The sequence below is a fragment of the Acinonyx jubatus genome, chromosome B1 (genome assembly GCF_027475565.1).
Source record: "Acinonyx jubatus isolate Ajub_Pintada_27869175 chromosome B1, VMU_Ajub_asm_v1.0, whole genome shotgun sequence".
NCBI classification, from domain to species: domain Eukaryota; kingdom Metazoa; phylum Chordata; class Mammalia; order Carnivora; family Felidae; genus Acinonyx; species Acinonyx jubatus.
This window is the reverse complement of record NC_069382.1, coordinates 74,170,531-74,197,859: the sequence shown is the minus strand read 5'-3', so window position 1 is coordinate 74,197,859 and position 27,329 is coordinate 74,170,531. Positions and strand designations below refer to the sequence as shown.

General features: G+C 40.5%; 1 protein-coding gene across 5 annotated transcripts in view; it reads left to right on the top strand.

Moving 5' to 3' along the window:
* The window catches only part of FHIP1A (FHF complex subunit HOOK interacting protein 1A), a 242,186-nt gene that overhangs the window by 37,396 nt on the left and 177,461 nt on the right, over window positions 1–27,329 (top strand). Inside the window, exon 1 of one of the 5 annotated variants that reach the window (XM_053216867.1) lies at window positions 4,096–7,021. The exons of 3 other annotated variants lie outside the window; for them this stretch is intronic. The gene's annotated coding sequence lies outside the window, so the exon portion shown is untranslated. Of the gene's footprint in view, window positions 1–4,095; window positions 7,022–20,420; window positions 23,268–27,329 lie in introns of those variants that run through there. One more of the 5 variants, XM_053216868.1, reaches the window with a different exon arrangement.

The window sequence follows — 27,329 nt, the reverse complement described above, 5'->3', positions numbered from 1 at the left end:
TAGGCTCATGTTAGAGCCTGTATTTTTCCTAAGTCAGATTCTCAAAAGGGGCACTTGGGTTGGCTTAGTTCTGCCAATAGATCTATTTCTCCTGGATCAGGTAGCCACCCTGGGTTTAGTGACCTATTGGGGTTGGGTCAGGGAAGACCGAACATTGTACAGATTGGGCAGCTTTTAGTTGGATACTGCATCTCCTGCATTGGTTCTTTGTTTCCAATCTTTTCTATTTTTCATTGTCTTTTCATTACACATTTTGAGAGATTTCCTTATTTTTATCTTGCAGTACTTTTACAGACTTCTCATTTTAGTAATCACATCATCAAAATTGTTTAAAAAGTTCTTGATTATTCTCCAATCATTTTATTTTCATTGTGTCTCCTTGTTTAATAGCTGTAGTATCTTCTTGGAATCTTTGAGTTGCATTAGAGTGATTTCCTTTAAAAGTGCTCTTCTCTTTTCCTGAATTAACTGTTTCTTCTCAGTGACAGGTTCCCCCCGCCCCCCATGTTATTGATTTTCCTTGTAGGCTTGTTTGCTTTTTCGTAATTTTTGCTAATGTTTACTTATTTTTGATAGACAAGAGCATGGGCGGGGGAGGGGCAGAGAGAGAGGGAGACACAGAACTCAAAGCAGGCTCCAGGCTCTGAGCTCTCAGCACAGAGCCTGCTGCAGGGCTTGAACTCCTGAACCACGGGAGCATGACCTGAGCCGAAGTCCTTCGCTTACCCGATTGAGCCACCCAGGCACCCCTGCATTTTCATGATTAAAGAATGAAAGACTGGAAGAGTCTAAAAAGATCTGTATATAGAGTTTCTCCCCCACTAGCTGCACTGCACCCCTAAGTAACAATTCTAAATAGATTTGAGGGGAGGCGGGGCCGGGAGAGGCTGCGTTGTCACCTGGCAGCTTTGCTTCTTCCCCGAATGCCGTAATGATGAGGATTTATTCTGAGAGAACAAAATTCACATCGGAAGCCTTCGTGCGGCATCTCTCACTCCCTACTGTCACAATTGGTTCTGTTCTTTTAAAGATGAACCCCAGATGTTTTGTCTGTCATTATACTTAGCTAAGCTGCCTGGAGGCTCTGTGAGAGGCTGAGGGAGGTGGGGTAGTAGTGTGCACTGTCATCGCATCACCCCCTTATTTCCTGCTCTGTGTCATCCTCCTCACTCTGTGATACCTGTTGTCTCTGAGCCCGGAGTCTCACTGGAATTCTGTGGAGCAGATTGTCTCCTTGGTGGTCCTTGGGTAGCTGCTTTCTCCTCATTCTCCATCTGTCAGCACATTCCCTTTTCCTGTTTTCTAGAATGTGTTGAAATCTCGGTCCATTTGAAGTTCTCTCTCAGCAAACTTTTTTTAATCTCCTGAAATTCTTCTGTTTTGTTTTTTTGAAGCTTTCACTTCATTAGGAATTCAGGAGAGGCACCCAGGCCGTCAACTATTTTGAAACTGAAATGTTACCAGGTTGTTATTTAAAAAAAAAAAAAAAAAAATTGCATTTGGTGTTTGGATTTTTTTTACTTTTTAAAAAGAGAGATATATCATATATACACACGTACATACAAAAGGGTATATATCAGTGTATGTATAATTTAAATAAAAATAATAAAATGAATACTGGTGCCTACTAGATAGCTTGAGAAATGGAATATTATATTTTTAATACATATGAAACTCTTCTTCCCCTTTGCCTCCTGTGGTAACTAACCATTATTCTTTAATTTTTAGCCATTCTCTTGCCCCCCCCCCCCCCTTTTTTTTTAAAGGACTTGCCCTGGGGTTGCCTGGGTGGCTCAGTTGGTTAAGTGTCTGACTTCAGCTCAGGTCATGATCTCACGGTATGTGGATTCCAGCCCAGCGCTGGGCTCTGTGCTGACTGCTCAGACCCTGGAGCTTGCTTTGGATTCTGTGTCTCCCTTTCTCTCTTCCCCTCCCCGACTCACACCCTATCTCTTTTTCAAAAATAAATAAACATTAAAAAAAAACAAAAGGACTTGCCTTATGTGTATTTATCTCTAAGCAATATATTGTTTAATTTTAGCTGCTTTTACTCTTTGTAAAAATGGAATTCTGTAACATGTATTCTTCTCTACCTTGTCCTTTTACTCCAGATTATGTTTTTGAGACTCATCCATGTTTATTCACAAAGCTGTACTTTATTTGCTGTATAGAATTGCATCATAGGAATATGCCATATTTAATTATCTTTTCTGTTTCTGAGGGACATTTGTGTTAACTTTTTGCAATCATGAGGAAGATCGGTATGAACATAGTTCCTATTGTATATGTGCTAGAGCTTCTCTAATGTATAAACCTAGGAGTGGAATTGTTGGGTCATAGAGATTATACGTGTTACTAGGTGATGATGACTGTTTACCAGTGGTTGTATCAGGATGAAGGACATTGCCTGTGGCTGGACAACATTTGTGTGATCGGATTTGTAAAAAATTTTGCCTGTTTGGTAGATGTGAAATCCTATCTTATTGTGTGTTTTAGAAATTGAGATGTAATTTATGTGTAGTATAATTTACATTCTCGTGACTTTAATTTTAATTTTCTTTATTAATGAGGTTAGAGATATATTTTCATGTGGCTATTAATCCTTCCTGCTTTCTTCTGTGAAAGTTTGTCATTTTTTTCAGTTAGTTTTCTCTCTCTCTTTTTCTTTTTTTTAATGTTTGTCTATTTTGAGAGAGTGTGAGCAAGCATGAGCTGGGTGGGGGGGGGGGAAAGAAAGGGAGAGAAAGACAGAATCCCAAGTAGGCTCTGCACTGTCAGTGCAGAGCCTGACACGGAGCTCTAACTCATGAACCATGAGATCATGACCTGGGCCGAAATCGGGAGTCGGGCACTTAACCGGCTGAGCCACCCAGGCGCCCTTTTCAGTTAGTCTTCTCTTAATGACTGGTGGGTGTTTCTTCTATAGCTTGGATATGTAGGTGAGGGTATGCATATCTGTATATCTATAATATGTGATGGAATTTAGTTTTGGTAGGCAGACTCCATTGCACCAGGAGGAAGAGGAAGTGCTCATCTCCAATAGTTGATTTTCTGCTTATATGATTATGGTGTTCTCTCTTTCTCTTTCTGGTTGTGATTCTTCTTGGACAAAATTGAGAAGTAAGTTTTAGCACTTCGAACATTTTGCAGTTATTTTCCCTTCTCTCCTAATCTGCCTTTATTGTGAAAAAATTTTGGCTGACATTCAGTGACTCAGAATGTTTTCTCTGGAATGCATACTATTACAGTTGGAGGATGATGCCTGGGATGCTGGGTTCCAGCAGATCTGTTTCAGTGGTACCACACCGCAGGCTGGCCGGCACACGGCCAGAAGGGGATTTGGGTTGTGAATGCTGATCCAGGGCTTTAATGTGACAACTGTGGTATTTTTCTTGACTCTGCATTTAACACATTTCAGAAATTTTCTGAAATCAAATGGAAAAGTAAGTTGGCTTTATGTAAAATGATAGTATTAATTACCACCCAGTCTTTTCTCCATTTAACAATGTACCCTGAGGTTAACTTTAGGGATGTTTTCTCTAACGTGGTGATATTTCTATAAATAAAAACTTCATGAAATGGTTAAAATGGTAAATTTTATGAGTGTTTCACCATAGTGTTAATTAAAAAAACCCTAAGGCTAGAAAAAAGAAGTTTTGGAAAACTTAGGACATTAACAAAAATGCAAAGATGACCCCTTTTGAGTGCAGAGGGGTCTTTCAGAAGCTAATTCAGGGGTGCCTGAGTGGCTCAGTTGGTTAGGTGTCTGACTTCAGCTCAGGTCATGATCTTAAGGTCCGTGAGTTTGAGCCCCGTGTTAGGCTCTGTGCTGACTGCTCAGAGCCTGGAGCCTGCTTGGGATACTGTGTCTCCCTCTCTCTCTGCTCCTTCCCCGCTCATGCTCTATCTCTCAAAAATAAATAAATATTAAAAAAAATTTTTTTTAATTAAAAAAACAGTTTAAAAGTTAATTGAAATTACCCATTTCTAGGTAACTAGCAATACCTCTCTTAAATAAGCCGCTTATTCTTTGTCATGGCTGTTCTTTTTGAAGGCGCTTTTTTTTTTTTTTTTTTTTTGAGCTTGTAAATTTTGGAATGAATTTTCAAGGATTGTCTTTTCGTTTGTCTTCTGTTGATGACACTAGCTGTCACTTTCCCCTTCGAGGCAGGCTTGCAGGCCTTCTTTCATTTCCTCCAATCACCAAACTTCTCCTTCCGCAGGGCCTTCCCACAGGCTGTTCTTTTCCCCATGTCTGCTCCAATTTATTTCATTATTATTTTTTAAAAATGTGGTAAAATATGCATGTTATTGGCTGAATTCCCTCCCCCCAAATTCATAGGTAAAAGCCGTAACCTCCAGTACCTCAGAATGTGACTGTATTGACAGGGTCTTTAAAGAGGTGATAGAGTTAAAATGAGATCATTAGGGTGGGCCCTAATCCAATATGACTGGTGCTCTGGTAAGAAGAGGAGAATTTCAACACAGACAGTTGCTGAAGGAAAGCCTTGTGAAGACAGAGGGAGAAGATGGCCACCAGCAAGCCAAGGAGAGAGGCCTCAGAAGACCCCAATCCTGTTGACACCTTGATCTTGCACTTTTAGCTTCCAGAAAATAAGTTTCTGTTGTTTAAGCCACCTTGTCTGTGGAACTTGGTTGTGGTAGCCCAAGCAAACTACTGTAATACGTAACACAAATTTTACCATTTTAACAAGATGTACAGTTCAGTGGCATTAAGTACATTCACATTGTTGTGCGACCATCATCACCATCCATTCCAGGACTTTTGTCGTCTTGCAGAACTGAGACTCTGTATCCCATTCTTTCCCCCATTCCCTAGCAGCCACCATGCTATAACGTATCTCTACGAATTTGACTGCTCTAGGTACCTCATATACACGACATCCTACAGTATTTATTTTCTTTTGTGACTGATTTATTTCACTGCACATAATATCTCAAGGTTCATCCATGTTGTAGCATGTATCAGAATTATCTTCTTTTTAATGATAGAATATTCCATTGTACATATATACCACATTTTGTTTATTAATTCATCCATTGATGGACATTTGGGTTGCTTTCTGCTTTTTGGCTGTTATGAATAATGCTACTCTGAGCACTGATGTACAAATATCTCTTCAAGATCCTGCTTTCTGTTCTTTTGGGTATATAGCTAGAATTGGGTTTGCTGGATCATATAGTAATTCTGTTAATTAATACTTATTTTTTTGAGGAAGCTCCATATTGGTTTCCATAGCAGTTGTTCCATTTCACATTCCCTTCAGTAGTGCACAGGGCTCCAGTTTCTCCACATCCTTGCCAGCATTTGTTTATTTTGTTTTTGTGTTTTTTTTTTTTTCTTTTTTTGGATAGTAGAGATGGTATTACTAGGTATCAAAGCTTTCAGGTATAATGCAGTGCCCTTTTGATTTTGTGGTAGGAAGGTAGTGATGAACTACGGCCTTTTAATTATCACTAGGTTAAATAAAAAGTTGACTCTCGAAGGGCTGTGATAGGGCATCTATATGCCTCTTGATTCAGGCGTATCATCTTGGAGGCTCACCGGGAAGCATTGGTATTGTTGGTGTGGAAGACTGGCAGCCACTTTTTGTACTGTTTGGGCCAATAGCTTTGCTGCTGTAGGTAACTTGGTGTCTGCGTGTGTGATACAGGACCAGGTATGCCAAAATGCAGGCATTTCTCACTGCATAGACTGTAAAATAACTCTTTTGCAGAACTAAAAAGGCTACTAAGTTTGTTATTCTTCCCACCCTCAAACCCCCAGCAAATTTCCATTTTCCTAAGTCTTGACAGCTGTGTTTAAAACATTCAACACACCTAACAATTACAGTCCAGTGGAGAAAATGGGGCAAATCAGACCTCAGAAATCTCCAGCAGAGGTGGTTGTAGAACACAAACCCCAGAAATGCGCTGATGCTTCCTAAAGAGAATTTTTGAAATCACGGAGGAGTTATGTTTGACCATAAATGTTGCATTACAACTACCTGAAAGATTAGAATCAAAGAGGTTGCGTTAGGAATTTCTTTTTATGTTTATTTTTGAGAGAGAGAGAGAGAGAGAGAGAGAGAGCGCGCGCGTGAGCGAGTGGGGGGAAGGGCAGAGAGAGAGAGGGAGACACAGAATCTGAAGCAGGCTCCAGGCTCTGAGCTGTCAGCACAGAGCCCAATGCGGGCTCAAACCCATGAACTGTGAGACCATGACCTGAGCCGAAGTCGGAAGCTTAACCAACTGAGCCACCCAGGTGCTCCAGAAATATTTATAAACAAACACATCCTTTAGCTTTTGTTTGTGTGTAAAAATGGAAAATCTTAGTAGGGTTTATTTTTCTTGTTCACTTGTGTGGATTTCCCTTCACTCCAACAGCAATTCCTGGTGGCTCACGGTGGCAAAACAAAAATCATTCTTCCCTGTGGTTTGGGACACAGCCACCCAGCCTCATTGGGAGTTCAAATCCCAGTCAATTCACCGCCTCCCCTGCTTTGCCTTCCTAAACTCCAGTTTGTATAGATGATTACTTGACTCTGAAGCAGCTCAGTTTAACAATTCCAAATTTACAGTGGCTTCCCCGTACCCAGTAAAATTAATTTTACACACCCAACTCCTGTTTTTCTTCACACATTGGTATACCCACTGGTTTGAGAATTCACAGTAAATATAATTAAAGCTGTTGAAGCCAAAGAATATAAGGATGTTTCCTCTGTGATTAGCCCATCTTCAGCGTCACTGTAATAAGAGCGCTTTGTCTAAGATCCCTGAAAACCCTGCCAGTGCTTCACAGCCTTTGTAAACTGAGATCTCCACCGCTGTCACCAAAGGCAGGCAGGGTATCCCCCAGGAGGGATCAGCTCCTCTTGCCTTTTACTGTTTGCTGATTGGATTCTCTATGGGATAGTAAAGCTGGATTAGGAGTCTGCAGCGGACATCACATGCTTTTCTATGGGAATGATGCAGGAACTGGAGTGGATTTCATTACTGTCTTGAGAGGTGGCACCCCCAGGTCTGTTCTCTTACTTTGGGCAGGGCTGACTCAGGGAGAAGCCACTTCTTCCTCCCGTGCTTGGTGTGTTTTCTGAAAGCCTTCCCATCAGTAGTCCTGATGTCGTTCATTGGGACCACATGTCAGTCTTTGTTATTACACAGAATACAGTGCTACCTCTAAAGGCAAAGAAGCAGAAGGCTGAGTTTACTTTACTATTAATTAATTGATTATTAATTGGTTATTTCATTTATGTTTAACAAATAGGTGTCAGAAGTCTGCTGTGTTGAGAGAGCTGCTAACCTCTGGAGAGGTCTATAAAATACATGTAAATTGCAGTTCCTATTGAAAGTAGCCAGGAGTAGAGGGTAGAAGTGTTGAGCGCTAGGGAACGCATCCAGCTGGCCGCAGAAAGGTACAGAGCATCGTGTGGTACAGAGGGTAAATGCTGTGGCATTCTGGGGGGGAGAGTTGGTCCTTAAACCTCTCAGAAGAGGAAGTGAAGGCAAAGGAGTCCTGGTGGAGAGCTGCTTTCCGTATACTGACCCTTGACTCCTTAAGGGACTTGGCCTTTTAGGAAATATATCCTGAACCTCAATAGTAGTTAGGTATAGTATCCTTAAAATAGATAAATAAACACTTTTCATCTGATGATAAAAGGAATATATATATATATATATATATATATATATATACACATGTATATGTATATATATATATATGTATATATATATATATATATATTTTATAGAGAAGACTTGGAAAACATGTACACAAAAGAAAAATTTCCTAGGATCAATTCCTCCAGAAATAAACCATGTTAACATTGTGGAAAATGCCCTTTTTTTTTTTCTTTGTAAATTACTTTAATTATGTTTACTTTGGATTCTCAGATCAGAGGGTGTGCACATTCCATAAAGAGTAATATGAGTTGGATTCATACAAGATCACTGTAATTGGTTGTTGTGATGGTAATTTTGACCTTGTCTGCCTTTTATTTTGTAGTTATTTTGAAAATTTTTGTAAACCTTGAAAGAAGCCCAAGTCCTTTTAGAGTTGAACAGCCTGGGGGTTAGGGAGTACCAACCATCTGCATAGACAAGAATCCATGTATAACTTTTGACTTTTCAAAAACTTAACTGCTAATAGCCTTGTTGACTGGAAGCCTTCCTAGTAGCAGTCAGTGAACACATATTTTGTATGTTATATATATTGTATAATGTAGTCTTTTTTAATTAATTTTTTTAAATGTTTATATATTTTTGAGAGAGAGAGAGAGAGAGAGAGAGTGAGTGAGGGAGGGGCAGAGAGAGGGAGACGCAGAATCTGAAGCAGGCTCCAGGCTCTGAGCTGTCAGCACAGAGCCCAACACGGGGCTCGAACTCACAAATTGCAAGATCATGACCTGAGCTGAAGTCGGATGCTTAGTCGACTGAGCCACCCAGGTGCCCCCCATTATATAATGTAGTCTTAAAGTAAGCTAGAAATAAGAAAATATTAAGAAAATCATGAGAGAAAATACATTTATAGTACTGTAAAAAGTCTGTATAAGTGGATTCATGCAGTTCAAAACCATGTTCAAGGGACAACTATTTGTTGAAGTAAATGATCATGTTTTTATTTTTATTCTTTTGGAAATGATCTTGTTTAATTTTATTTTTTTATTTTTATTTTTTAACGTTTATTTATTTTTGAGACAGAGAGAGACAGAGCATGAACGGGGGAGGGTCAGAGAGAGGGAGACACAGAATCTGAAACAGGCTCCAGGCTCTGAGCAGTCAGCACAGAGCCCGACGCGGGGCTTGAACCCATGGACCGCGAGATCGTGACCTGAGCCGAAGTCGGATGCTTAACCGACTGAGCCACCCAGGAGCCCCGGAAATGATCTTGTTTTAAAGAGAATATTTTCAATGGACAGCCTCTTGGGAATGATAGGAGATAGAGATTTTTTTAATAAAGAGAATTATGGTTATGTAATTTTATATCAATAAATCTCTAATATCTTTACAGTCTTATAGTGTTTAATTTTTTTGTACTTTTGACCGTGTATTTTTTCCAGAAATTATATGTATTATGAAGAAGGTTACTTATTATACTTTTTATCATTTATGGAAAATCTTTGTGGGCAAAGTTAGTAAGAAGAGAAAAATATTAAATGTCAGGCAGCTTAACTTTTTGATATGTACAAAGCTATAGGTGAATTTAAGACCTTGACTTCTGACAGGTGCATTTGGAACAAGAGATTGCCTGGATATAATGGCCTTCTGCATTTAGGAAAGAGTCTGGCTTTTGAAGTATGTTTTCTGATCAGCTGGTATTATTTTTGTCCATTTTGTTCCAGACCAGCAAAGCTAACAGTGGATTCTGTGTTTTAGAAGAACCTTGCAAATTTTCCATGTTTTGGAAGTTGTTACTGACCATAAAACTACAAAGTAGAATTTATTCCTTTTTTCCCACCTGTCACCTGTTTGCCTTTTGACTGATGGGAGAAATCTTAACCTTTTTGGAAATGGTGGCTCCTTGCTATGGTTTTTAAAAAGGAATTGTTTTTAGTATAATGCCTAGCTACCCTAGCTCTAGAATGTTTTTGTTTTAAAAAAACCCCCAAAACTCCTGTGTATCTCTGAGACCTTTAGTTTGGGGAGGTGTGGAGGGGGGTAACATACATTTAGGGGCCAGATAGGTAGTATAATGAGATATAAGGTTTTAAGGGGGGAATAGTGAGGACTGTGACAGACTGGAGCATGCTTACCTCTCCAAAAGTAATAAATAAACAAAAGTGATGTATATATGACAGCAAAACAAAGTTCAAATTTGGCCTGAAGCCTACCAGTTTATGCCAGTTATCCCTGTAGTAATAACTACAGTAGAGTACTAATATCATAACAAAAATATCTGACATCTACTCTGTGCCAGGCACATGTATTATCTCATTCTGTCTTCACAATAAAGGTAAATGCTATTATTATCCCCATTTTGGAGATAAAACTGAGACTTAGAGAGGTTTTTGCCCACGTCACAGAGATGGTAAGGAGCAGAGTCAAAGCCACTTTTGCCTGGCTCTGGATCTTGAGCTTTGTGAGGCTTTGATTTTAAGCCACAGAACTTTGGCTATATTGAGTAGGAAGGAAATTGTCAGTGGTTAAGCTACTCAGAGTTAAGCTACCGGCTTGCTTTGTGGTCTTAGGGGAAGCTGCCAGGCCCGGGAGAAGGGGCAGTGTTTGTTCTTGGTCCTAGAAGAGGAAGAAAGCAGGATCATGTCTGCTGCCGTGTGCACAGACTCTAGAGAGTCTTTACTAGGTGCCTGGGGACTTGATTACCTTGCTAGGGAATAAAGTAATAGTGGAGGCGGAGGAGATGGGGGTGGGGTTGGAATGTGTGCAGCATATAGGAGTGGAAAATCAGACGAAATGGAAGTTTGGTAGGAGCTTGTAATGTAGGTTTTGGCAGATGTGAGTAAGATCCCCTGGGATATTTGCACCGTTGGCTTAAATGTGTATGAGGGAACATCTAGAGCTGTAGGCTAAAGAACTAAAACGTATGGGGTCTGAGATTTAATCCAGGGCTTCCTGTTACAGTACTCTTGAAAACGAAAGGAGGCTTTTGCCTGGAGATGGGGGGCAGTGAGGAAGGGGTGGGGCGGGGCCGGGGTGTGTGTAGGGGTGGGGACAGACTCCTTTGCACTGGTCTCTTGTTTGGTTATCTCACTAGGCCCCCACTCAAGCCTCAGAGTGGCTTTTCTGGGACACAGCAGATCTGAGTCAGGATCACTGGCATTTCCCGTGATATTTAGTCGAAAGAGAGTAATAAAGAAAGTCTCTTGACAAACCTTTGGTTGCTGAATTAAGGAGCACAATCAAAATATTCGGCTGTGAACGTAGCACCTTTAAACAAACAAGCCCCTGACTCTGCACATTGTAGCTCTCAAAGCCTCTCTGTCTAAGTGACTCTAACTCAAGGAAATGAAAAGTAAAGCCAAGCGATTTTTAACTGGCAGCATGTGAACATGAACCCTAGCAAACACAGCAGCCTCTGTGAGAGGACTGTCTGCATAAACTCACAGAGCCCTAAAGAGAATTTAAAAATTACACACACACACACACACACACACACACACACACACACACACACACGAAAGGACTGTATCTTGACTTTTTCCCCTGAAAAATAGGAATATACCACAAAAATATGTAAGAAAGTAGGATTGATTAATGGAGTTTGCTTTCTGCCGTGTGAAGACTTTTAAATAGATACTGAAGCAGGAAGAAGCAAACTTAGTTGCAAGAAACCTAATCCTGCTAGAAGGGGGGGCGGGGCAGCAAGGGTGGGAGCAAAAATAGGTCCTGAGTGGGTCTAGGGAAACCCTTCTGTTGAATCACCTCCCTGGTTTAAAATGATTGTTTTCCTGGAAGCAACAAGAAAAACTGGTCCAGTTTGTTTTTAGAGTTGGAAGAAAATACTCACATAAGCAGCTCTTGTCTTTGCAGTGTTTCCATCTGGAATATCATCTAAGAGTTTGGCCAGATCTCCAGTGATTTATGTTTAGTAAACAAGATTATCTTCTGCTTCCTATTGTGCAAGAACAAATGGTTTGGGGTTTAGTTGCTGCTTTTCAGCCTCTTTTAATTGCTTGTTCAAGGTAATACTGCGTTAATCTCCATTATTTATCTCCAGTGTCAGGTTTAAGACCGTAGTTTCTGAAGCAAGAAACCAGAACAGTGGTTGAAGCTAGAATGGCTTAAGTATGGAGGCCCTTGTTGTGGAGCTGCCAAAACGATATAACCTTTTCTTAAGGTTGGTGGTGGTGGTATGAAGGTGAAGGCAGTGTCACATTCAGTTTTTGTGTTTTTGGTTTTCTATTGTGGGACAGATGCTCTGTGTTTTCTTGGCAAATGAAATGAAGGGACTCTCAAGTCAACTATTTTGAATGCTTAGGATTTTTCATGTTTTAAGAATTTACTTTTTCCCCTGCTTTGGAAAACCATTTTTTTTATTAAAAAATATTTTTTTAACGGTTATTTATTTTTGAGAGATAGAGACAGAGCACGAGTGAGGAAGGGGCAGAGAGAGAGGGAGACACTGAATCTGAAACAGGCTTCAGGTTCCCAGCTGTCAGCGTAGAGCCCAATGTGGGGCTCAAACTCAGAATAGGGAGATCAGGATCTGAGCTGAAGTTGGACGCTCAACCGACTGAGCCATCCAGGCGCCCCTATGGGAAACCATTTTTTTTTTAATTGAAATTGTGTATGCCTAGCAGTAGATGGCATTTCTTTTTGATGTGTGAAGATACGTTCTTGTGCAAATAAGAATACTGACACAGTGTTTTCAAATGTGTATGAAGACTTTAATGTATTAAATTTAAATTAAATAGTTTTTGTAGATCTTCCAGTTATTAGGTTGAAATGTTTGTGTGAGAGAGCCTTTAAAATTTTGTTTTTAATGTTTATTTTTAAGAGAGAGAGAAAGACAGAGTGCGAGCTGGGGAGGGGCAGAGAGGGAGGGAGACAGAATCTGAAGCAGGCTTCAGCCTCCGAGCTGTCAGCACAGAGCCCGACGTGGGCTCGAACCCACAAACCGTGAGATCATGACCTGAGCCGCAGTTGGATGCTTAACCTCATAAGCCACCCAGGCGCCCTGAGGTGTGAGCATTTTAGCAAAGAAGTGACCATTTTATTCTGCAAGACAGAAAAAGAAAACATTCAGTGCATAAAGTTTAGGAATATTGTGCATTTCACATTGGCTGCTGATAAAAAATAGTTACATCTAGTTAGTAAGTATTCTGCTATAGCACTCTCTCCCAACACCTCCTCCTAAATCTTGAATTGAAGGTCTCTCCCTAAACTGGTATCTTGATATTCTGAGTTTCCTATCTTTCACACAGTGCAAACCAAGCAAAGTATACAATGTATAGATAGAGGTCGTTCTGTCTTTCAGATTTTATCAGCTATTTTGAATCTAATTCTTAAAACTGTTCATGATGCCTTGGCAGCAAGCCATGTGGTTGTCATTTTATCTCATTAGAGGTAAATCTAGTCCTGTCAAGAGCAGGTTTACTAGTCTTTTGTAACTGCTTAAAATTTCTCGGTTCCAAAATCAGCTGAAGAATTTAAGATGGTCGTAGTATGGACCGAGGTCAAGTACAAGTTCTGAGCAGATCGGAAGTTCACTGTAGGGGGGAAATGCAGAGAGGAATGACTTCAGGCTGTCATGGAGGAGTGGCAGGTTGCTGAACATTTGTGTCCAAAAGAATGGAACAGGGCTTAAATTGTGTAGTTGTATGAAAATGTATATGTTTATTTGGCTAGTATAAGCAGTTTTTTATGGGTGCATTTTTGCCTTTAAATGTGCCACCTGACCTTCTGGGGAACCAGAGGCTAAGTATCAGAGGATTAGAAGCTTGACCATAAACGTGAAGATGAGGTGGAATCTGGAGCGGACAAAGAGAGAGGGATGTGCAGTGAGCTAAACATATTGATAAGGTGCAGGGAAAACTGGTTAGAGAGGGAGCTTGCTCAGGGGCAACGGCAGCAGAATCTACGGTATGACAGAGAGAGGAGAAAGGGCTACAGAAAAGGTGAGGTGAAGAGGCTGGCGCTGAGTGCTTTGTTTCCTGAGAAGACATTTGTTGCTGACTGGAATAAAGTATACCTGCGCCTGTGGGAATTGGGGAGGGCTGGCTTTCCGAGCGGTGGTCAGGCTTACTCTGTTGATGCTGCCCAGGAGAGTCTGAGGTGTGGTGGGTGTGGCACCCATTCTTCCCATTGTGTGGGGGACAAGAGAAATGGAAAAAGATGTGGGGGACTGTATTAATTTCCAGGGCTCTGTTTGGAGCCACATGAGTTTGTGTGACCTTGAAGGCAATGGAAAGCATGAGCAGTTGGGACTATATAATCAACTGGGTAGTCTAGTTGGCTCAAGGTAGAATAGCCTGATAGGAAAAAAGAGATCTCTTTTTCTTGAAATGTTTCTCACCTGGAGGACTTTGGGAATGGGATTTCTTTGTAACGTATGAGGGTAGGGCTGACCATGAAGAACTTTGGATATATGTCATCAGAATTTTCTCTTGGTTCCTCCAGTTCTCTTCCTGGGGTATACCGTGGATTCACATTGTTTCCTGACAGCCCCAATTTGCTGAACATATATTACATATTCTGGATCTTTCTTGATTTTCTTTTTACCTACCAAAACTCTCTGGTGTTTCTGGCCTCTCCAGATAACTGGAGCTAACTTGGTAAAAAACATTCATTCTCCTGTGTAGGGATAATGCTTGCATTCAAAAGAAAGATTCACAGTGTGTGGACTCAAAGAAATGGTGGCATTTTGGGCATGCCTTTGGGTAAATATTAGGATGGTGATAGTCATTATATGCATATTTCACTCATGGGAATTAAACTAATGCACTTGGCCAAAAGAAAAAAAAAAGTCAAGAAATGATGATTGAATTATGATGAGTATAGGTCCTAGAGTGAACATGAGATGATAGGAGCCTGCTGTGTTAGGGAGATTTCATTTCCTCTCAGAGAGACCAATTGGGTTTAACCACATGGCCTGTAAAATGCAGGCCAAGTACTTCATCTGGTGTTTACCTGAAGAGGTAATAGTCTTTTCTAGAGAGCAGGAAAAACTGGTTCTCTTGGACTTAGGATTGTACAGCATAGTATTGTATTTATGAGGAATTTCAGGGAATTTTCAAGGGTAGTTTCAGTTGTTTGTAATTGCTGCCTTGAGTTTGACTTTGGACTCTAACCTAATTCTCTGTGCAATTAGATATAACTTTACAGTATTGGTTGGCTGAGGGTAGGTCTTTCATGGCCCCTGTGAGCTCCTTTAGATTTGGGACTATGTAATATTCATCACTGAATATTAGGTACTCAGGAGACATTTTTCTCGAATGAAATAATGAATTCGCAATACCTCTGCTTGGTGCTGTCTCTCCTCACCACCCCCGTTCTGCAATGGTCCCTAGAACCGATACGAATGGGGACATTCTAGCTGCTTTGGTTTAGGAGAGATGAGTTTTACTGAGTGGTTTAGATTTTCTGTTGGAATTGGATTGATCTTTGAGATAATCCCTTTTTCCTGCTTCTGGGAGCTGCCCTAGCCAAAGAGGGTAACCAAAGGGATTGTTTGAAAATAGGACGATGGTATGTGTTTGAAGATGCTCTTACTGTCTTTGTTTTGAATCCTGAACCCTATCTTCCATTCCATAACAGGGCATTCTGGTCATTATAGACAGCTTTGGCATCCCAGGAATGGATGGTTCCTCACTTAGAAAGTTCCATTTCCTCATTTGCCCCTCCAAGGTGACTCTAAACACTGGAATTATGGATGACTTACCTTAAAGCATAATAAAAGAGATGTTGTCCACCTCCCCCATACCACCACACCCCCATCCACCTGTGCTCCGTTCTGTCTTTTCAGCTGTGGTCCACCTGTGGACTGCAGTGATGATCCCAGTACTTTGTGCATAACTTGCCTGGTAGCTTACAAATATGCATCATAAAGAAAAGTTTGGCCAGTTTCATAGATGGCTTTGTTGATAATGATCCTGAGTATGTGGCATCTTGCTCTATGTCTCAGAATATCACCACGGTCCTTATTGAAAAGACCGTCGTTTCTGTAAGGTGTCTGCTTGATGGGGCAAGTTTAAGTAAAGGTAATTACTACTGGAGGTTTTTTTTTTTTTAAGGTTTGATTGATTGATTGATTGATTGATTTAAATATTTTTTTAACGTTTATTTATTTTTGAGACAGAAAGAGAGCATGAACAGGGGAGGGGCAGAGAGATAGGGAGACACAGAATCTGAAACAGGCTCCAGGCTCTGAGCTGTCAGCACAGAGCCCGACGCGGGGCTCGACCTCACAGACCGTGAGATCATGACCTGAGCCGAAGTCGGACGCTCAACCGACCAAGCCACCCAGGCGCCCAATTGATTGATTTCTTTATTTTGAGAGATACAGAGTGAGTACGGGAGGGGCAGAGAGAGAGGGAGACCAAGAATCGCAAGCAGGCTCCGCGCTGGCAGTGCAGAGCCTAACACAGGGCTCACAAAACTGCGAGATCATGACCTGAGCCAAAACCAAGAGTTGGACGCTCAACCGACAACTGAGCCACTCAGATGCCCCTGGAGTTTGTTTTTTTTATATCCCGTTTACAGAAATTCATTTGCTGCCCTCAGTGAGTTTAGAAGCTCCTGTGTGTGACATCCAGACCTTCTTACCAGACACAAATGTGATCTGACTGCTAACCACTCATTCTGATGCTATTTTTAGCCATTTGTCAGACCTCTGGGCCAGTTTGGTATTTTTATTTTTATAATGGGGCGGTCAGCCTTTGGCTGTTGTATTTAATAGATTTATAGAAATGGAGGGACTCTTAAAGGTAGTCAAGTCCAGAGTTCTTTAAACTTTTCTTTGCCTCGAAAGGACAGTACAAGCACTAATAAATGTAATTTATGCCACTGTGTAAATTGGAGAACAACTGAACATTAAGTTCAGAGAGGCACTGAAACGAGAGGCCAAAAGCCTCTTTTATCTCTCTACTCCCTTCCACCCCAACCCTTGAGGTATACAGATACACCATCTGGGGCTCTGTGGAACTTAATTTGAAAACCACAGCTCTGGAGGTAATGGGTGTTTTGCTAAGTCTTAAATATTCCTAGCACCAATTTGCTGTTTATTGCTTCCTGAGGGTACAGTTTTAAAACAGAACTGCTCAGAGTTCTTCCTCTGTAGGAAGTAGTGTGAATTACTTACAGACACTCACCAGTCATGAAGAAGCTTATTGTATGTTGTTTAGCCCAACCAACGTGCACGTTAGGTACAGGTAAGAATCTGACTTGAGTGATGGAGTGATACTGGTTTCTCTGTTTGATGGCAAGTATGGCATATGGCTGAAACTATGAATGTGCTTAGGAAGTTGGGATGCCCTATGTGGGATAGACTCTAATTGTGATAGTGGGGTCACAAAAGTGGGGTCCCGTGGACTAGAAGCAGCCACAGCCCCTGTAACTTGCTAGAATGCCAATTCTTGGCCTCTTCCATGGGTCTGCTGAATCACAAACTTTGAAGATGAAGCCTAGTGGTTGGTATTTCACAAGCTTTCTGGGTGATTCTGCTGTCGGAGCAGTAGTAGTCTGGGGGTTAGCATGGGACAGCTACCCCTGTCCCCTTGCCTTCTATATATAGAGTTTTTCTTGCTCTGTTGTGGACATTTGATGTTATCTCTATCTTCTAGGAAGTCCTCAGCAACTTTGTCTTCAAGACAGGTTTTTAAAAAAAATTTTTTTAAACATTTTATTTATTTTTGAGACAGAGAGAGACAGAGCATGAACAGGGGAGGGTAAAAGAGAGAGAGAGGAAGACACAGAATCTGAAACAGGTTCTAGGCTCTGAGCTGTCAGCACAGAGCCCAATGCGGGGCTCGAACTCACGGAGTGAGAGATCATGACCTGAGCCAAAGTCGGACGCTTAACCGACTGAGCCACCCAGGCGCCCCAACTTTGTCTTCAAAACAAATAGCCTAGCTCTGACCTCCAATTAGATTACCACCCCTTGGTAACTTTGATGTGGAAATTCTGAAGCCGCGACTAGATGTGTCTGAACACTAGGTGTTTCAGGTGTTAGTAGGGAGCCTGGTTGTTTATGAGAGGAAGTGATCTTCTGCTGGAGCAGTCAGGGCCTCATTCTTCTGGATGCTGCTGAGGCCACTCAGGCATTTCAGCTTCGTGTCTCCAGGGAGGGTCTGCTGGAGGATTCCCAATGCAGCACTTACATGACCACAATCATCTTAGCTGTCTCAGCATTGCAAACCTGTTCCTCTTCTCTTGTGTCTCCCTGATCAACTAGGCAGTCATTCAACAGCCTGTAGCTAGGGATTCCGAATGTAAGATCCAACAATCACCCCTGAGATCAGAAAAATAAGATTTGCTTGTATGTATGAATATGATTTTTTTTTGTGGATAGAGGGTCTGTAGTTTTCATCAGATTCTGGAAAGCATCTCTGTCCCCCTGATACCTCCCCCAAACTGATTAACTATTGCTTTAGGTGCTTTGGGATAATAGTTGTAAGAAGTCTTCACTAGATTTGCAGTCATCTGAGGTGGAAGAGCTTTCCGGGGGGGATTGGCAAACCTAGTTTAGCCTGCCTTGTGGTCTCCTCAAGTGTTTGTACGTATGTTAAGTAAAGCAAGACTGGTTCTTTACTTCTAGAATCATGATTTTCTGTTTCTGAGCAGGAGGGAGGATGCACACTTGTTGCTATCAATGGCTAATTCAGTAGTTTCAGGAGTAGTTTCTTTAAAAAGTACAATCCTCTGAGGTATATAGAACAGGAGGATATTATTCCTATTTACAGTTGATGACCCTGAGGTTTGGAGAAAAACGTGAACTTGTCGCTAGGTTTATCTGTCCCCATGGTCTGAATGCATAGGACACTCCCACTGGCTCAGGCTCTGGTTACTTCTTTTTTTGTTTTATTTTGTTAAAAAGATGTTTTTTTTCATTTTGTTTTAGAGAGAGAGAGAAAACACAGGGGAGAGGGGCAGAAAGAGAGAGGGGGTGGGGGAGAGAATCCCAAGTAAGCTCCATGCTCAGCACGGAGCCCAACGGGGGCTCCATCCCATGATCCTGGGATCATGACCAGAGCTGAAACAGTCAGAAACTCAACCGACTGAGCCACCAAGGTGCGCCTATGGCTACTTCTGAATACTCTTGGATGATGCCTAGACTAGTATTGAAAGTCCATTGTGGATAAAAGCCTGATTGTTTAACTGCACCTAAAATTGTTATTCTTTCTTTTTTTAATGTTTATTTTTGAGAGAGAGAGAGAGACAGAGCATGAGCAGGGGAGGAGCAGAGAGAGAGAGGGAGACACAGAATCTGAAGCAGGCTCCAGGCTCCAAGCTGTCAGGACAGAGCCCGATGTGGGGTTCAAACTCACAGACCACGAGATCATGACCTGAGCTGAAGTCAGACACTCAACCAACTGAGCCACCCAGGTGCCCCTAAAATTGTTATTCTTTAAAGGAAATGGATCCTGTGAAAATTGTGGATTTCTTTTTTGCGGTTCCTTATATTTAAACAAAAATTTTATAGATCTCATCTCCCCACTTCACAGTCAAATGTAAGCTGGCCCCAACCCCTCTTCTTTTCTCCTTCATAAAGATCATAGAAAACCCCCCTGATCATATTTTTTTAGCGTGTTGCGTCAGGAGAGGGCAAGTCATTGGCAGCTGGTAGCATCGCCTCCTTTTCATTAGATTGTTCTTTGGGTTTCAAAGACTAGTGCCCTTGTAACTTATATTACACAGCCTTAAAATTGCACATAAAAGTTTGCTATGGAAGAGTAGCAAATGTAAGATAAATTGAGAAGGTTAAGGGGAAAACTGTGCTAAGAGCCTCTCATAAGTGAATTCTCATCTTAAAAGCACAGCGATTTCTCCAAGTGACAAATTAACTTGAGATTGTGCTTTGCATTTTTAAGTAATGTGTGGTAGGGTAATTCCATTTGTGTTTAAGCTAGAGGTCAGTGCCTCCTGTACTCCACTTGTACTTTTTGCTTAATGTAGTAAAGGAAGCTGTATATGTGGATATTTAATTTACTTTTATTTTGCAAATGCATTGTATCTGTGATTCAGTCAGTGATGAGATTCTGTGTGTTAAGGAAGGCTGGCATATAAAAGGTGTCTGTGCTGAGGGCTTAGGGCCAGAGCATTTTCCAAAAGGAGTATTTGTGCTTTGAAAACTTCTTATAAAGATTCTTGTTCTGACTTGAATTACTTTTTCACTTCAGTAGGGTCACCGAAAAGGATCAAGATGTCAGTAAATTCAGGTCCATGGCATTGGGTGGGTAGAAAAGGCATTAGTAAGTGGGGTGGTGGTTCTTTCTGTCAGTGTCATAATTGATTATGAAAATTTAAGTAGGTGACTCCCTATTTCTACCAGGAATATGCATACTGATGTCATTTAGACTTTCACTTTGAGCAAGTGACTCCATATTTCTATCACAAATATGCATATTAATGTCATTTAGACTTTTTTTGTCATTTAATTTCTGTATTTTAGGGCTTATATATCTGTGATTTGTTGAACAGTAGTGAGAATACAGAGAAGAGGGTTCCTGCCTAGCATTCTTTTTTTTTTTTAATTTTTTTTTTTTAACGTTTATTTATTTTTGAGACAGAGAGAGACAGAGCATGAACGGGGGAGGGGCAGAGAGAGAGGGAGACACAGAATCGGAAGCAGGCTCCAGGCTCTGAGCCGTCAGCCCAGAGCCTGACGCGGGGCTCGAACTCACCGACCGTGAGATCGTGACCCGGGCTGAAGTCGGACGCTTAACCGACTGAGCCACCCAGGAGCCCCCCCACCTTTTTTTTTTTAAATATAATTTATTGTCACGTTAGCTAGCATTCAGTGTATATGGCTTCAGGAGTAGATTCCCGTGATACATTGTCCTGCTTAGCATTCTTACAATCTGTCTGGTGAGACCTGACTGGTCATAGAAAGCTCTTAATTCTTCTAGTCACTGATGTCAGTATTAGGTGTTTAGACTGGGTAATTAATAATATCCTTGCCGTCTGCATCTATTGAGGTCTTCATTTTCCTTCTTTGGTCTTTGGCCACATTGCATTTTTGCTCCAGGATTTTAATTTATGGGGCAGAGACAGTGGGTATGATGTTAGCTAATTGTGCCTGATGTGGACCTCACTTTTCAAAGTCAGAGCACAATACTGAAGATCATATTTTTTACTTGAATGAGATGCCTTATTTTGATCTCAGGGGAATCAATGGGTACACATGCAATGGAGATTAAGAGAGATGAGGGGCAGGTGGTAAGTTCAGGAGCTCCAGGGCCACGTTCCAATTAGTCCCCTAACCCGTGGTGGTGGACTTTATATTTCTAGGAAGAAGCAGAATAGATTGAAATACTTGAGGCTAGGAGGGAGCCTGAGGCAAAGCAGGCATCTAGATTTCCCTGAATTTCCTTTTACCTCAGATTCTTGTAAGAAAAAAAGCAAACAAACCCAAAACCAGCACTCTGAATCTGTGCTTCCTACAATGGAGCCTCCTATTACAGAATCTGTTTGCATCTAAATAAAGAAAGTAAATGAGTTTCAACACCATGCCAGTCACCTGACCCAGAAGCCATATATAGCTTGGTGGGTATTTTGAGGTTGTGTATTCACCTGTCTGGACAGTTAAGGATTCTGGACATATGTGGGGTTAGGAAATACTTGTGTGATTTTTAAAGGCTTATTGTTTATTGTGAAACATACTATGTTTATATTAGAGTCCAGTGACGTAGTTTCTGACTTCACAAAAGCTTTGCCTTAGTAACATATACTGTATGATTTCGCTCCTGTGGAATTTAAGAAACAAATGAACAAAGGAAAGAAAGAGACAAACCAAGAAACAGACTCTTAACTATAGAGGACAAACTGATGGTTACCAGAGCAGAGGTGGGTGAGGGGATAAGTTAAATAGGTGACAGGGATTAAGGAGGGCACTTGTGATGAGCACTGGGTATTGTATGGAAGTGTTGAATCACTATAATTGTACACCTGAAACTAATATTACAGTATACCTTAACAATAATGGAAATAAGATTGAAAAAAAAAGCTTTGCCTTAATAATTAAAACAAGCCTTTTCCTTACCATTTGGCTTTTAATATATGTTTGAGGTCATGATCTTTTTGGTATTGTTTTAATAGAAATAAAATTTACATAATATGAATGCTGTGAATATATTTTGTCAAGAGAATTTAAGAGAGGTTAATTGAATCAACACTTGGTTCATTTATTTGAATTCACTGGCTGATAGGCCAGGCTGATATAAAGCCAGGTCTTTGCCTTCAAGGAGATCATAGCCTCCTAGGGGTATAAAAACATAAACAAATATTAATAGAGGCGTGTACAAGGTGCCCTGTGGCTGCAAAGAATGTTTACTGTGCTTTGCTTTTTGTGCCTGAAAATGGTGGAACCTTTTCCTCTTTCTCTATTTTTTGTAGCGACTTGTCTCACTTTGTTGTCTTCGTGTTTTCTGTTAGGGATTTCATATTAAGGTTAGAGTTTTGTCAGCTGTTTCATGCTTCTGAACATTTCTTGCTTCGAAGATTCAAAGAAAGAAATGCGCGTGGTGATGCCCGATGCTGGTCTGTTTGTAAGAATTGTAAAGCATGAACTTGGTATATAACTTGCTACAAAAGTTGATATAAAAAAGATATTTTTGAATGTTGGAGTGTAAACTGAGATTCTGCCAAACTTATTTTTCCTGCAAGACTGCTGGCCAGTATACTCCTGACCTGTTTGCTTACTTAAGCCAGTCCTATATTATATATATTTTTGCCTTTATTGTATGTTTCAGCCACATCTCCTCCCCAAACCCCAGGCCAAAAAAGAGTCTACTTCTTGTCTTCTTTGCTTTGAAGTTTCCTGAAACTTTAGATCCCTTGTTCTTTTTTTTTTTTTTTAAACACTAAAATCTTTTGCATGTCTGCAAATGGTAATAGCAGTGCCTTTTCCTTTCATACTGGTAAATGAGGGATTAAGTGGACAGTACTTATAAAGAGCTCCAGAATTCTTAGAGAAAGGAATAAATAAGATGAAGGAGTATTATGCAAGATGAATAAATTATTTTCTTATATTAAGCTGAGTTTTATTAAGTTAGTGAATTTTTCTCAATGCTAATCTCTCTTTTTTAATTTAATACTCTGGTTTCTCTTTTTATACTTAATGCTTTTTAGACTTCCTCACTTCCCTTTTCTAAGGCATTTCTGAACTGGCACAATTGCCATTTTTTCCCTTAATTTTATAAAGTATGGTATCTTTTAAATGTTACTTTAAAAAATTCTTTCATGCCTCTTCCTTGGCCCATATGTAAAAATTGACTTGAATAGACTTCGCTGTAATAATCTTACTTTATTAAAATCTTGCAACATGTTGGTAAAGTTGTGCTAGCTTAAAGGTTTCATAGCTAACTTTTAAACCGTAACCAGGCTTGTATTTTACCTTTCTCCCTGTGAATTGCTTAAAGGGCAGACTTATCTGGTTACACTTTCCAGTTTCACAGAAAGGCCCTTTTCCGCCTTTTGCTATCTTGACAGCTGAGAAAGTCAAGGAGCAATCAACAGCCTGGTTTAAGAGGGCACACACGTGTCCCTTGCACTGGCATTTGCTTCCTCTCTGGTGTGAAAGCTTGTACTTGTGGTGACGAAGTGACGTTGTACAAAAACATGAAGGACAGGTGTTGACTCTGGCCTTGACCAAGGTGAGAATTTGAGATGAGAGATTTGGGCTCCATGGAGGACGTGATTTGGAACTTGACCAGTGGGTCAGTTTTGTTACCTATCATTGAAGCTGCAGACTAAGTGAAGGAGATAATAATTTCACAACTCATAATATAGCTCTAAAATCTTTTTCCTTTTGCTTGATGTATTTTAAGCAGTTGAATACATTTTCCATAAATTTTACTGCCTTCTATTTATCTTTGAATAGAAGCCAATGAGAGAAATATTTAGGAGGTTATGAGCGACAATAGCATGAACTGTTAGAAAAGTCCTTTTGTGCCATTCCTCAAGTGTATGCTGGTGGAAAAATTGCTGTAATTTGATAGTGAAATGTTGGAAAATGATTTTATTTACTATTTAGAAATAACGTAAATGAGCCTTGCTTTTTAAATTTACAGGTTCAAAACATTTAGTTATGCCTCACTAGCTCAATCTTTGCTCATTATGCTTTACATTGATGGAATTAAATGTGACACATTGCAATGTTGGACCAGCCACACAGTTCTAAAATACGGAGTTTGATTGAATTCTGAAAAAAATTACAGGTACCATTTAATATCAGAAATGGAGATTAGTGAAATTTTGTTTTTTACCCTAAAGTTGGTTCAAGAAAGTATCCCAGTGATAGAAGAGGGAAAGAGCATGAAGAAGACTCAACTGTAAATTGCCATAAAACCAAAAAAGATTCTTAGGCTTTGAGAGAGTAAATAGTTTTTCAAAGCTGTGTTCCCGATGTCTGTAGTGGCCATACTGTGGGTAGTCTTGGGGGTGAGGGGGACAGGCGGTGCACTTTCTAGTACTTGCATCTACTAGTGCTGTTAGTAAATGTGTGCTGAATGGCATTTGGCCCTGAAGCATTGAGTTTTACCTGCTGGGTATCCAAGGACATATGTGGATGAAGGTCAGAGCTTCCTGATGCTTGGAATTGTGTGAGGTTCATGGGTATTGAGAGAGTTGCCCTAATAGAATGCCCGTGAATTTTGTAGGAAACCTCTGGAGGCCATCTTCTGATTCTTGTGCTTATCTTGTACAGGGACCATCTCCAGTTTTCCTGTGACTTTCAAAGGCATCAATAATTTGTGCTTCAGTGTTGATAAGATAGTATGAGCATTTTCTGTGAGCTCAAATCACCTGTCACTTGTTTTGACGGTTAAGGGTAGGGAATTGAAAGTTAAACTTGGGTTTCAGTCTCTGCTTTGCCACTGTGTGATTTTTAGTTACATAATCTCTTAAAAAATATTTTTTTAATGTTTGTTTATTTTTGAGAGAGACAGAGATAGAGCACAAGTGGGCGGAGAGTCAAAGAGAGGGGTAGTCACAGAATCTGAAACAGGCTCCAGGCTCTGAGCTGTCAGCACAGAACCCGACACAGGGGGCTCGAACTCCCGAACCGTGAGATCATGGCCTGAGCCAAAGTCGGACACTCAACTGACTGAGCCACCTAGGTGCCCCAGTTACATAATCTCTTTAAACTTCACTTTTGTTGTCTATAAAATAGGTATTCATGGGGCACCTGGCTGGCTCAGTCAGTGGAGTGTGTGACTCTTGATCTCGGGGTCATGAGTTCCAGTCCCACGCTGGGCAGAGACTACTTAAAAAAATGGGTATTCATTCATTTGTTCATTCATTCATTCAGTGAATATTTCTATGTGTCAGGGCTGTTGGTGCTGGGGAGTGAGCAGTGAGCAAAGCAGCAAAACCCCTGCTTTTGTGGAGCTTATATTCTACAGGGAGAAACGGAATATAAATGAATAGAAATAGAATGTATTTTAGATGGTAACAGTTGCTACCAAGAAAAATAAAACAGGTTTGGGGTAGAATGACATGGCTAGAAGGCGCTATCTTTCTGTTTTATGTGAGGTAGATAGGGGAGGGCTTTGTACTGAGGTGACATGTCAGCAGAGACCTAAATGGAGACAGGAATGATATATGAAGGTATCTGGGGATCTCAGGGAGGAGCAAGTCTGCACAGTCCCTGAGGTGAGAGCAAGCATGGCATGTTTGGGGAGCAGCAAGGAGGAGAGCCAGCCTGCAATGAGTGAAGGCCAGAGCAGCTGTGAGGGCAGTACCCACCTTGTAGGGTTGCTTAGAAAATGGAGTGAGAAAACACATTGAGTATGTACTTTATAATACATGAAGATTGTTTTAGGCATACAAGAAGCATTCAGTAGTATGAAGCTTATTAACAACATTCATTATCTTATTAAATATCAGTAGAAAAAATTGTATCATTTTTATGTTTAATGTCTATTTAATGTTTATTTTTGAGAGAGTGGCAGGGGGCAGGGACAGAGGGAGATACAGAATCTGAAGCATGTTCCAGGCTCTGAGCTGTCAGCACAGATCCTTAGGCGGGGCTCAAACCCACAAACCGTGAGATCATGACCTGAGCTGAAGTTGGATGCTTAACCGACTGAGCCACCCAGGTGCCCCCAAATCATATCATTTTTATAGAAAAGCCATCTGATAAAATTCAATATCAATTATTGGTCTCAAAGAACTCTATAAAATAGAGTAGGAAAATATTCTTAGCAAAATAAGGTATGTCCATCTCATTCCAAAAGCCATCTTAGGCTTAATATGAAATTTGAGAACATACTATGACTATATTTGCAAATGAATATATTTGCAAATGACAAGAATATACAACTAGAATACCCAAGAGAATCAAGTGAAAAACTAATTATAAAGATAATGTATAGGGGTGCCTGGGTGGCTCAGTTAAGTGTCTGACTCTTGATTTCGGCTCAGGTCATGATCTTGTCATTAGTTTGGGCCCCACCTTGGACTCTCTATTGACAGCATGGAGCCTGCTTGGGATTCTCTCTCTCTCTCTCTCTCTCTCTCTCTCTCTCTCTCTCTCTCTCTCCCCTTCTCCCTCTCCCTCTCCCTCTCCCTCTCCCTCTCCCTCTCTCCCCCTACCCCGTACCCTCTCTCCCTCTATCTCCCTCTCTCTCTCTCTCTGCCCCTCCCCTGTTTGCATGTGCTCTCTCTCTCTCAAAATAAATAAACTTAAAAAAAAAATACAGATAATGTATAAATGTGCCTGGATGCCAAGATATTATGTCAACATTTACAACTTTCATATATACCAACAATAACTAATTTGAAGATATATGGAAGAAAAGACCATTAGCGTACAAAAGTATAAAATACCTAAGAATAAACTTAAGAAATATATATGATGTATATGTAGGCAGGCACTTAATGTTGCTGAGGGATGCAAAAGAGATATGAAAAGGCCTGTCATATTCTTGGATAAAAAGATGCCAATTCTCCTTATATTCATTAATATGTGTGTTTGATGATTTTCTAGTGAAAATAACAATAGGATTTTTTTTTTTTTTGTGGGGGATACTAAACAGGCTTATTCTATGTTCGCATGGAAAAATAAACAAGAGATTCAAATATATTATAAGGCTGTGATACTTGAAACATTGGTATTACCAAATACCATATTTAGTGTATGATAAAGATGGCCTTTCAGGTTAATTAGAGAAAGATGCTGTGTTCGATAAGTAGTCGGATGAGCAGGTAGCCATCTGGGATGAATAAGTTATTTAGAGCGGTACCTCAAATGTTAAGCCAAAAGCTATATAAAACAGAAATTAAAAAAATAAGTTCTAGAAGACAGCATGAGGAAGCTATTTTATAACGTTGGACTGCATAGGGCCTAAGTAAGACAGAGAACTGAGAAGCCACCAAAGAGATCGACCAACTTGATCGCATTGCTGCCCCCCATCCCCGAAAAAAAAAAAAAAAAATAAAACTACAAAAATTCTGCATAAGGAAAGTCAGAGAACAAGAAAATTGGGAAAAATGTTTACTTTTTTATATCAAAAAGGGGGACTAATTTCTCTAATAAAGAGATCCTACAAATCCATAAGAAAAAGTCCAGCAACTCAGTAGAAACATGGGCAAAGGATGCAAATAGTCTTTAAAAGGAAGGGAAATAACAGTGGCTTCTAAACATGAGAAGATGCTTAATACGTTTATTAAAAGAGATTTGTACGTGACAACTATGCCAAAGTACCATTTACCTC